Raw genomic sequence first — 13,552 nt, forward strand, 5'->3', positions numbered from 1 at the left:
CAGAATATTATGGAGTATTAAGATACATCATTCGTGTATTCAGTTATGAGGCGCCAAATACATTTCATTTACAGTTTTGAAAGTTACTATTCACAGGTCGTGAATTACTATGAATTTCCTCGCTAGAGGTTACCACCGTGAACGGACCGCGTTATTTTGAAACAAGGAGGCTGCGTTGCGTCCTGGCTCGTTTTCTCTTATCATGATACGAGTACAATGAAGTTGGATTGATTTCTCGACATATAACACTGAAATTTCAACCACCGCTGTGTAATTCAGAATATATAACGTAAAATGTCGACATAGGAAACATAACTTTAAGCCACCACTTTATACTTCAAAATATACAATCTAAAATATCGACCTAGAAAATGGAACTTTAAGGACATGTAATTTGATTGGACACGTGATATTGGATTTCTCGCCATACGACACAGAAATTTCAACTGCGACTTTCTCATTAGACCAGCTTTTGCCCGCTACGGCACCTCATAACAATTTGACAAGTTGAGAATTCACCGTGTCGCTTGTATACACAGAAAAGTAAAGATGGCTTTAGTAAATTGCCATGTATTCTCTCAAATTATAAAGTAACTATCGAGAAGATTAGAAACTTAAGAAATATGTTGTTTTTCTTTGCTATTTGGTATATGACAACATTTCATTGCAGCGGCAATGTTTCAGCATGTGTAGGAGGTTCTCACGTTAGGTCATGCAACAAAGGTAAAGTTGTTTCTCATACGTTTCTTAATGTGTTATTATATCGTTCCAAGATTTATGAATAGCCTAGATAACAAAACAATTATTACAACCTAGCCTCAAGAATCCCCTATATTCATATATTTTTATATAGCATCACATTCTACATACATTAGTGGGGAACATATGGAGGACTTCTTCCTTATTTCAGATGTCCTCTTAATGTTTGTTTGTAAACACAGGGTTTTCCTCCAAACGTAGATAATGTGCACACAAATTCACACACACACACACACGCTTTGGTAATGATGACATTGAGGTACATAAGCAGTAAATGTTGTTGTGAAGACACCATACATGCTCTTGTAATCAGACCATGCATGTTGTTGTGATCAGACCATACCAGCAACCACAATTTGGTCTAAGGTATTTCAAGAGTTGTCTTTATAATGGCGACTGTGCACATCTGAGCGCACACAGTGTACATGTCTGCATTCATATGTGACTCGTCTGTTGCATTTATTGATATCATGAAATCCTTTTATATGTTAATTCAAGAAACTAATATCAAGGTAGACCTGTAAATATATTCCTAATATAAATAAATAAATGGTCAAATACGGTGAGTTTAAATGTATTTTCGTAGAAACTATGTCAATTCCGTTTATGTGTCTTTGAATAGTATTTTGTGGTCCGTAATATACCGCGCCATGCACAGCGTTCAATTTACAAGTACATAAATAAAGAGATATAAATAGATACGTGGATAGTCCACTGTGTAATTCGCCTGATAAAGTCTCCAGTTTCCTTCACATTGTCATCAAAGTTATAACAAGTCGTAATTGTCATCAAAGTTATAACAAGTCGTAATTAGCTTAAAAGAACATCTTTAGAAATTAACACAGGAGGTACAATTTATTTATCATGTTGTGATAAGCCCTAGGTAGGTATTTTTCCATTATATATAAGTAAGAATGAAAAAGGAAGTAGATTATCAAAGATCAGTATCGAAACTACATCCTTTGTCAGCCATATTTACTTCATTGTTTGTATTTAACAGACAGATTACTATAAAATATAGCGTTGCTTCTTAATACCAGCAAGAAGATTTCTAGGGTGTGGACTAAAAAGTATAAGCCGAACCCGTACCACTAATTCCCGTACACAAAACACATTATTGTCGATAAGTCTGGCAATGTATGGCATAATGATACGATCCACCGAAACACTCTAAAAACCACTACAAACCACACCAAGCCCTTGAATCACCCCAAACCATCTCGTTACGTATATAAAGAATTTAAAATAAAAATACTTTTTTATTTATATATTTTACTGGAATTATCGGTAAAAAGCTCAAAGTGTTTTACAACAAATTTACATAGATGTACACACAAAGATACAAACATAGAAAGAAACTTCAAAACAAAAGAGAACAAAACGACTATTGAAGTATTACAAACAAATTTCTTTTAGTACATACATACATACATACATACACGTACGTACGTACGTAAGTACATACATACATACATACATACATACATAGACTTTTTCATTACAGGAGAGACATCCACACATAGTCTTTTTCATTACAGGAGAGAAATATTATTATCTTAGATACGTTATCTTAGATAACTAGGGACGGAAGGACAGGCATTTGTGTAGGAATGTTTTTGGATGAAATAAATATATAATTATATAGACATACATGCATGTATCAAGACATATAGACAACTATAAATGAACGCACTGACCTGTCTATTGAGGGCATGAAAACAGAACACAAACAGCTAAAATAATCATGAGAACAGAACAGAAGCAGATTTTAAAAAATCAGGATAAAGGAAGGAAAATAACTACACCGCTCCATAAATATCTAAATGGGCAAATAATGCAGAGATTGATTCAGAGGTGCAAATAAAATGTATCTAAAATTATCCCGCATAACATGGAAACCAGCATATGTACATAAATTCGTACTCTTGCTGATCATAATCGTCATAATCATCAACATATCATCATCATAATCATCATCACCAATAGGATACAAGACCACGAATAAGGTACAGTATCGGTAAAACTTCATAATTATTTCCGCTCTTAAATTATGTATCCAGTACTTCTCCCTGATCTTTTCTACATGTTGTAGACAAATGTCTCGATAAATGTTAATGTTAATTGAAGTTTAACCAATTACATATATAACTTTGTAACAACAAAAATATATTGTTTTTTATTACATAGTCGGTACACTTTGCCAATAGTGTGTGCAGTTTTTTTTTTTTTTTTGGCTATAACATGGGAACATATCACTTTATGTGATCCTGATTGGTCAAATAAGTTCTTGAAATTATTGTGCAGTATTCTCTTTACCGATTGGCTGCGATCGTGGGAAAACGTTTTTAACCCCGCGTTCTGGAATGTTTATTTGTCAATAAACATTTTGGCCAACATTTTTTTTATTCGACTCACAAAAGGAATTGGGGGAAAAATGGTCTCGTCTGTCTGAATATGGCCAATTTAAGACCACAGGGGCTTGTTATGTCATATATATATAATGAAAAATGGCATAAAACCAAGACAATAAGAACAACAGCAACAACAAGTAAAACTAAGGATATTGTCAAGTTCATAGTGAATGTGTACGTTGGGGTTGGAGGGGGATGCGTTAACCTGAAGCATGAAATCCACCTTATATACAAGCATGGTTTAAACGTTAAATTACAGAAGTAAATAAAGTCACCTCTGTTCAGAGAAGAATGTAAACATAAACCGGTCTCCAAACTGACAGAACATTATCCAACCACTGCATATTTACGCGGCAAATATGTGATGCAATTCCGACTCAAAATGAATGTTGTTTACATATTCTGTAGTCTGCTGTTCCGAGTCAAATACTGTAAATATCCGGTTTTAAATACATTAAGTAAATATGGGAATTTCTGCATCCAGGAAAACTTCTTTCATATTGCAACAATGTAATCTTTAGTTGTGAAAGTGACATGCTAGGTTACGTAAACATGGACAGTCTGCTGCATTCTAGCCGGTACTGCGTCAAACAGTGTGACATCACGTACATTTGTCATTTTGCTGAAAAATGATTTTGTTTGTGTAAAATGTTCTGTTTATTCGGAAAGACGTTTGTTTATAAATTGTAAGAAAAGTATAATCTACTTTTAAACGTTAATACTAGTTCAATTTTGTTTTATGACTATTTTTTACACACATTCAATAAAATGTGTAACGTCTGTCAGATTGAACGAAATTATTCGTTCGTCTATCTAAATAATTTACACAGAAATAAAAACTACGTGAAAAAAAATGGATCTCAAATGGGTAATGATTTAATATTAAATCTATGAAACTCGTTGAATAATGTCCAGCTTTGGCTCGACAAGACTCGCAAAGGCTGGACATTATTCAACTCGTTTCATAAATTCAATATTAAATCATTACCCATTTGAGATCCTCTATATATTAAACACCTGACATGTTTCCATAACAACGCAGAAAACAAAATTGTGAAGATCATGATAGTTATTACGAAACGTGCCAAGCCTCAGTATCTGGAACATAATAATGCCCATGAAGGCACTGCTACTTGATTTTAATGCACTGTCACGGAATTAAAATAAATACATTATATACAAATCTTTTATTTGCTCTTTCATTCATCGGTTGCTTTCGTTGCCTGGCGTTTTAGCTGTTCCCTTTGCTTCGTGTCTAATAGAATATTTTCCGTCGCTTGATTGGATGTAAGGTGCTTTCGTTTGGCGTTCGCTATCGGACATGAAATTTTGAGGCAAGAAACTTTGTCCAAAAAGAGGAGTTCCTATAAAATTGACCTTCTTTTTTTCACCCCAACATTGCTTTGTAAGTAGTGATTGATATAATTTTTGAGGTGCTTTGTACTCAGAAAGCGCGTTGCCTACGGAAAGACTTGTTCAATGGCATTCGTCAGCAATTTCTCCTTGTATGTGCCAAATTCCATGTTTTCTGAAATTCGGGGCTATACAACTTCAACTTCAGAGTCCAGTTTTGTAGGAACATTCAAGAAAGCCTTTCTAAGTTGTCTAATAGGCGCTTTTGAGAAGAGGAATAAGTCCCAAGAAGATTGGATTTTCATTTTTGTTTTCCTGATGAGTTTGTGGAACTTGTAAACAATTGTTGTGACATATAAATTGGCAAGATTCACTGTTCTGTCTATTCCCACTGGCTCGTACTTCGCATATTTCAGGAGATGCCAGCGGTATTCCATATAGTCTGAAATAAAACAGATGACTGATGGAACTTTATCTTGATAATGAATTATTATCTGAACAAACTGATGGCAATGTATTATTCCTTTTACTTACAGCAGCTCATCGGCATATTAGCCTTGAATGACGTGACATTCTTATCCTTTGTCTGATCACAGTACATTTTTGATAACTGTGTAATCAGTACACATGTTAGTTTGTTTAGTTCTTGGTAGATAGCTCTCGGTTTTCGACTGAAGTTTTTCATCTGCACCGCTATTTTGTCAAATCTTTTAGGATTTGTTCGTACAAAGCCTGCCTGTCGTTTGAGTTACCATGTGTAAGAGTTTTGGTTGGATTAGTACCTAAGTATTCATATAAAGTTTTCAAAGTTGTGTCATTTTTCCTAATGAAGTATGATACTCTCTTCTTACAAATGGAATCTGTCTTGGTATAATATCAGCTAAGAACTACAATATCGTCATGACTTGGCTGTTGTAATTATTATTATTATTATTATTATTATTATCGTGTGCAGTGCGTGCTCAGCCATTTAACAACGTCATCACCAGCAACGTGCAGAGCCTGCAATCCACCGGGGAACTTTGTCAGTGGACAGTTGTTCACAATGTACGACATGGCCTGAAGAGCTCCACAGCAACAGGAATAGTTAGTGGCCTGGTCCCATCGGACAAGGTTGACTGCACAACGACCATGACTTGTCCGAAAGCGGTTCAATGTGGTCCACAGATGACGTGGAATGTTCAAGCAAGGAGGGCAGACAGATGGCTCAGCTACGAGGGAGTGGTTTACCACATCTGTTGAAGACCACTCAATACTCCATGCCGAAATATCTGTCATATCCTCCGGCAACGGACCAATCGAGATTGGGCGTCTCGAAGTCAAGCGGACTGCTGGATGTGAGGTGATGTCCATGTACAGTGGACGTTTCTCACTGGCATAGACCTTAGCCAACATTTTTGTTTCTGCTTCCTGGCAAAGCAGATGTGGAGAAGGAATATTGCTGAGTATTGGCAGCCATGGTAAAAGAGTAGGACGTAGTGTTCCAGAGATTATGCGCATTGTTGTGTTGAGCTGGCTATCAATTAACTTAGTGTGGGATGATCGAGCCAAGACAGGAGCTCAATACTCGGCTGTCGAATAACAGAGGGCCAGTGCTGATGTCTTGAGTGTCTTGGCTGTGGACAAAGTGCTTCCTAGATGACTTTCCCTTTCTGACATAGCTTAATGCAGTACATTTGGTTTCGATATTCTACGTGATGGAGTCCTCTGCTTTCGACAACATAGGTCGTTTTTATAGTATTTCCTTCTTTATAATCCCATACTTCACAGTCATCATAGAATTCACATTTTTTGTGAGAACTTGCCAGATGGAACATCATTATGAACAAATCTTTTTGAACTAAGAGACCATACACCTCGTCGACTGAATGCCATGTTTCACCTGGTAAGGATTTTACAGTATTTTGTGTGGGGAGAACATAATCTTTACATTCTGAAGAGAGGAGTCAAAGATGTTCGTAATAGCGTCTTTGTCCACGAGTTTATTAGATTCACCGTCATAAAGTGTATCTGCACCGCTGTGACTGTCATGCAAGTTGTCAGCTCGTCTAGTTACGGTTCCAGTAGCAGTGTGGATGTTTGTTTCATTGATACCATTGTCACCCGACGTATCTAAGTTATTTCGGCTCTTGATTTTGTTCTATCTGCTCTGGGAAGTTTAAATTTTCGGCCATGTCTAGGTTAAACTCATTTCTAATCTCATCGGTCAACGTTAATGTAGCTTTTCATTTCCTGTCTGATATAGGTGTGCTTTCATAAGGCACAATATATGCTTATGCGTCCATTGAAAAAGTATCATGCTACTGGATGTGTTGTTGTTGTTACCGGTACTACTATCTCTCATCGGTTGAGATAATGTTGGAGTAGTGCTAATACTGTCTTTGTTGGGTTTAGTGTTGCTGGGAATACGGTCGAATGTTCTGGCCTGTGCTGTTGGTGGTACTGGTTGTGATGGTATGTACCAGTTCGAAATAATTGGTAGTGCGAGTGTTTGGTCTCATGGGGCCCTTTCTATTACAGAGTATTGTAACTTCGTGTTTTACATTACACTGAGACCAGAGAAATTTTCTCAAGACTTGGAGAGATCTATGGGTAGTGCCATTCATAGATGGATAGAGGGAAGTAGTTGGCTTGTCGATAACAACTGATAAAGACATTATTATAAATATTTATGTCGAGAGAAAATGCTGTCTGAAGAGAGTCCTCATCTACGGTCCAGAAGTCAGAGGAAGTTTGAGGAAGAGAAAAAGACCTATGCTAAGTCCTCTATGTTAACGGAATGGTGTTAACAAAAATACCAAAAGCCCTTTTCAGGGCCACTCATATGCCTCGAAAACATTTGCCTTTTCTTTGCCATATATGAGTATCGTTATTTGTTTGTTTGTTTGTTTACCCGCCCCGTCAAGCGTTGTTTTATTAGTATAGTGTATGAACTATCTGAACCCGCTACTCGCCACTCGCTGAACTAGCTGAACTTACCCGCCACCCACTATGCGCCACTAGCTGATCTAGTTGAACTTACAAGCCACCCGCTATCCGCCACTCGCTGCACTTGCTTAACTTACCCGCCACCCACTACCCGCCACTCGCTGAACTAGCTGAACTTATCAGCCACCCGCTACACGCTAAACTCCCTATAAATCTTGTCCCAATACAGGACCACGACCTTTTTGGCTGAGATTTCCATTTTCCCCACATTGTCCCACTTTACTACTGAAGTAGTTGGCTTGTCGATAACAACTGATAATGACATTATTGTAAATATGGAAGAGCAGCAGCCCTCAACGCAGCAAGAGATCTGAGAGATTCTTGATAACTGTGTGAGGAGCAACTCATTAAAGTCTGCACGTCATCAGTGTCGGCATTGATTGCCATGTCTAATGCTGTTTGTAGTCTCAGTTCTAACGCCATTCACAATGTGTGACATGGTCTGAAGTGCTCCACAGCAACAGGAACAGTTAGCGGCCAGGCCCCATCAGACAAGGCTGACTGCACAACGACCCTGTCCTGCCCAAAAGCGGTTCAGTGTGGACCACTGATGACTTGGAATGTTGACGCCAGGAGGGTAGACAGATGGCTCTGCTACGAGGGAGTGGTTTACCACATCTGTAGAAGACCACTCAATACTCCATGCCGAAATAGCTGTCATATCCTCCGGCAACTCACCTAACAAGATTGGGCGTCTCGAAGTCAAATGGACTGCTGAATGTGAGGTGATGTCCATGTACAGTGGAAGTTTCTCACGGTATATCCCTTAGCCAACATTTTTGTGGTTGCTTCCTGACATTGCATATGTGGAGGAGGAATATTGTTCAGTATTGGTAGCCATGGTAAAGGAGTTGGACGTAGTGTTCTAGAGATTTTGCGCATTGTTGTGTTGAGATGGATATCAATTAACTTAGTGTGGGATGATCGAGCCCAGACAGGAGCTCAATACTCGGAAGTCGAATAACAGAAGGCCAGTGCTGATGCATTTAGTGTCTTGACTGTGGATGTGGACAAAGTGGTTCCCAGATGACTTTCCCTTTCTGACATCGCCTGATGCAGTACATTTCGTTTCGATATTCTATGTGCTGGAGTCCACTGCTTTCAACAACATAGGTCGTTTTTGTAGTATTTCCTTCTTTAAAACCCCATACTTCACAGCCATCATAGAATTCACATGTGAGAACTTGACAGATGGAACATTATAAACAAATCTATTTGAACTAAGATACTATACACTTCCGGCAGCAGTCTGTATGTTTGTTTCGCTGATACTATTGTCAGCAGACGTATCTAAGATGTTGCCGCTCTTGATTTTGTTCTATCTGCCCTGGAAAGTTTACATTTTTGACCATGTCTAGGTTAAACTCATTTATAATCTCATCGGTCAACGTTAATGTAGCTTTTCGTTTCCTATCTGTTACAGGTGTGCTCTCAATAGGCACAATATATACTTCAGCGTCCATCGAAAAAGTATCATGCTACTGGATGTGTTGCTGTTATTACCGGTACTAATATCTCTCATCGGTTGAGATACTGTTGGAGTAGTGCTACTATTGTCTTTGTTTTGGTGTAGTCGATGCTGGGAAAACGGTCGAATATTCTGGCCTGTGTTGTTGGTGGTACTGGTTGTGATGGGAAGTACCAGTTCGACATGATTGGCAGTCCAAGTGTTTGGTCTCATGGGGCCCTTTCTACTCCCGAGTATTGTAACGTCGTGTTTTACATTACACTGAGTCCAGAGAGATTTTCTCAAGACTTGGTGACATCTATCGGCAGTGCCAGTCATAGATGGATAGAGGGAAGTTGTTGGCTTGTCGATAACAACTCATCATGACATTATTATAAGTATGGAAGAGTAGCAGCCCTCAACGAAGCAAGAGATCTGAGAGATTATTGATAACTGTGTGAGGAGCAACTCACTAAAGTCTGCACGTCATCATTGTCGGCATTGATTGCCATGTCTATTGCTGTTCGTAATCTAAGTTCTAACGCCATGTCTTCCAGTAAGTGCTATTGAAACTGTATTAAAAAGACAATTGCCATTCCCGAGGGAACACCGTAAGAAGTAAGGCCACATTTGCCCCATAACGGTCAGTGAGTTTCTGTCTGTCTCAATGAAACCGGATGAGATTACTGCTTTTGCGTCGTTTTCAAAATCGTGAAGGTCAATGTTGTTTCGTTTTGCTGCAAATGTCAAGCTTTGTTCTCCGTGTTGAAATGACTGACAAAAGAAAGAAACAAAACAAAGATCGTAATTCATCCAATGAATATAGTTTGGTAGGTAGATGGATAGATAGACAGATGGACAGATATGCACATTCAATATATCTTTGGAGGTATATTTATATACGTACACTAGTTTATAATTGTTAATTGATGAATGCAAACACTTGTAGCCTCCACTTTTTGTGTTGTTGACTGTTGATGTAATTGGCATCAACTCTATTAATAACTATGGCACAATCAATCAATCAATCAATAATCCTCTCTGCTCCGTCTGGTGCTTGAGGCGACAGCAAGGGGGCACCATTTTGGTCTGTCGACTGCTGTTACGGGGGCGGTCTGCAGGGTGAGGTCTCTGGTCTTGAGTTCTCGGTCCACCGTTCGGCGCCAGGTCTCTTTGGGTCTGCCACGGTTCCTTTTCCCCTGTGGAGTCCATCTCAGTGCCACCCTTGGTAGTGAGTCAGGGGGCATTCTGCAGACGTGGACGAGTTGTAATGGTTTCAGCGATAGTGCTTGCGTCCGCTCTGTGCCGGAGTTCCTCGTTCGAGATCATGTTTGGCCAGAAGATCCTCATGATCCGTCGCAGGCACTTGGTCTGGAAGACTTCGAGCTTGCGTTGTATGGTAGCAGTGGTCTTCCAACACTCTGACTCGTACAAAAGGACGCTCAGCACGTTGCTCTTGAAGATACGGATCTTCGTGTGGGTGCTGAGGTTTGTTGTCTTCCAGATGGGCTTCAGCATTGCGAAGGCCTGGTTGGCCTTGCTGATTCTTGTTGTGACTTCCCTTGTGCAATCTCCATCCGTGGCGACCTTGCTGCCCAGGTACGTGAATTCGTCTACTTCTTGCAGAGGCTGGTAGTTGATGGCACATGACATACCTAATTAACAATTTAAATTGACTTGAAATGCTTTATGTCCGTAAATGGTGTATGTAAGATTACAATGGGAGGATATGATTTTTTCATGAACCTTTGTATCTTTTTCCTTTACTTGGTTTTAAAGCATACAAAGTACTAAAGAATATAATGGGTAGTAGTATTAGTTTCTGATTATAATTGAAATTCTTGAAATCTTTAATTTAGTTTAACAATATTGACATATCACGCATGTTTTGATTGAGTTTTCTTCTTTGTTTTGATCGAGTGATGTTATAACGTCATTAAAATAATATAAATAAAAACACCATAACAGAAAAAATAGCAACGAAGCATATAGTCTTAGTTCTGAGAACATGTCTAAGAAAATAAATTGACTTCGCAATATTTTGGAGATCTGTTCATATAACTTAATAACGTGTTTATGTAGTTAATTGGAATAAGAGGTGGTTGTTTTGATGAATACCTGAAATTTCATAGAATGTTTTAGCAATGATCAGTAAATTATTCTCAGTGGAACCTTAATGTCTACTGTGGTATCATTTCCAACCCAGTGACATTATCCTGACACCAAGTCGACCAGTCCTAACACGAACCTCTTAATGCTGAGCAACAAGCGAGGCAGCTGCTAGCATAGGCAACGTTAGGAGTACGCGGGGCCTAGGGCCGACCTTGACCGCGCGGGGCCAAAGTATCGGTATCTCGATTGGTATGCTACTGCAAACACTAGTTATGTTTTGTCTAGACAGATCAACTTTCGCAACTTTGGGTACATTACGTGTGGCCTGTAACAGCGTTTCCAATTTACCGGAGAATATAACTTGACAAACTTATAAGGACGACCTTAGGCGTGAAGCGCGGGGCCCCCTCAAAAGCCGGGCCTGGGGCGGTCGCCCCACTAGCCACCCCCAAACGCCGTTCATGGCTGCTACTACCATTTTTATAAGTCTTTGGTATGACTCGGCCTGGGGTCGACGTCCTGCACAAATAATGATAATAATAATAATAATAATAATCGTACATTATCAACAATTCAATTCTGTTTTGTTTTTGTTTTTATCTGGAAATAAGAATTAAAATTGCATGAGAACATATCGACTATACATACTCTGGTATAAACTCTATATAAACTTTCAACCGTAATTATAGTCCCGGACATACTTGATACATTTTAAAATGTTTACTCTAGATCTCGGACTATAACAAACACGGCCCATAACATAGTGGGCCCATAGCGAAGTCGGCCCATAACGTAGTCAGCCTATAGCAAAGTTGGCAGCTTAAGTCTCATTTTAAAAAAAACTTCATCCTTTGGACTTTTACAGGTACTAAATTGTGTCTGTCAAGAAAAGAGGATGCCGAATAGTTGCTGCTGATATATTTATGAGAAACAAATATTTAATTACGGTTAATATTGAGAAAAGAAATTAAATAGAGCAAAGACGGTCAAAGATACAAAACTTTATACTAAATAAATAAAAGCATAATTAGAAATGTTTGCTATGTTTCTTTGCGATATATCTATTTAAATCAATTAACATACCGACCTTATAAAGAAATTGTTGGTTTGAGGTTTAATGCCATTTCTCAGCGCAAGATTCACCATCCATGGCGGCCAGTATAACTGATGCGGGAATAACCCGGGGAAATACCGGTAAGAACCACCGGCCTACAGGAAACTAACAACTTTCTCACATACCCACATGGGACAAGCCTGAGACTCAAACCCACCCGGACAGAGGTGAGATGGCAGTGATCTTTTTAATCTTAGAATGATAAAAAGTCATTGATGATACAAAATGTGCAGTATATGGATGGAATATGCGTCTGCAATGAGATTCACACGTGTCAACACATATTTACAACCACAATTATTATAGTAGACACTTGCTATCTTCAACTCAATTAACAAGCGACAGGACAAGGACAGACTCAAAATGTTGATTATACAGTATGTAAGTTAAATAATCATGGATTATCATTCATTCCCTGTATCTCTATTGCAAAGTAAATGACGTTATGGGCCGAGTTGGGTAGGCCAATTTTTATTATTGGCCGAGAAAGTTAATGGGCCAACTCTGCTATGGGCCGAGTAGTCCCGGAGCCTGCAGCTGAATCCGTGTTATCTGATGACAAAATTAATACCTTTTTGCATTTTTCTGCTTGTTAATAATTAATATACCGACATTATAGCTTGATTAACACTTGGTTAGTTGTAGCAGTTGAAATGTAATGTCAGTGTGTAATGAAATGAATATTAAAAACATAAAGAATATATTAATAATAATTAATTCAAATAGGTACTAAAGCGTCAAATCAGTTACCACGGATTATATTGCATGTTTAATCTATATTTCATTTGAAAACGTGGCCTTGAGTGGCCAAGTGGTCTAAAGCGCTCACCGTTACGGATCCTTGCCATCTCACCTCTCTCTGCGTGGGTTCGTTTCTCGGGTCCGGCTCATGTGGGTATGTGAGAAAGCTTGCCAGTAGCTTTTCGTGGGTCGGTGGTTCTTTCTGAGGTTTCCCGGGTTCTTACTCCTCCATTTATGCTGTCCGCCATGCAGAAAAATGGCGTTAAGCCCAACAACAACATCATTTGAGAACTACATCCATACATGAAAATTAACACGCTAAAGTTACAGATTATTAATAATATATTATTAATATTTCACATAAAATACTTTACATTTTCATTAAATAAACCAATAAAACAATATAAATATACTTATAATATTAATAATGATGTATTTGAGTTCATTTAAGTATATTATATTGAATTTGTGTATATTTGAGTGTATTTCAGTAATAAGATGCACCCTTTTTCTACTGATTTGGGGATTCTATCTTCCACGTTGTGAGCAGCTATTAAGCTATGACAAATTAAATTTTTGGGTACCTACCCGTTGATCGAACATTCGTAAAGTCTTAGCAAAATTTCG

This window comes from Sinohyriopsis cumingii, chromosome 4 (genome assembly GCF_028554795.1).
Source record: "Sinohyriopsis cumingii isolate HCF-2022 chromosome 4, ASM2855479v2, whole genome shotgun sequence".
In the NCBI taxonomy this organism is placed as follows: Eukaryota; Metazoa; Mollusca; class Bivalvia; order Unionida; family Unionidae; genus Sinohyriopsis; species Sinohyriopsis cumingii.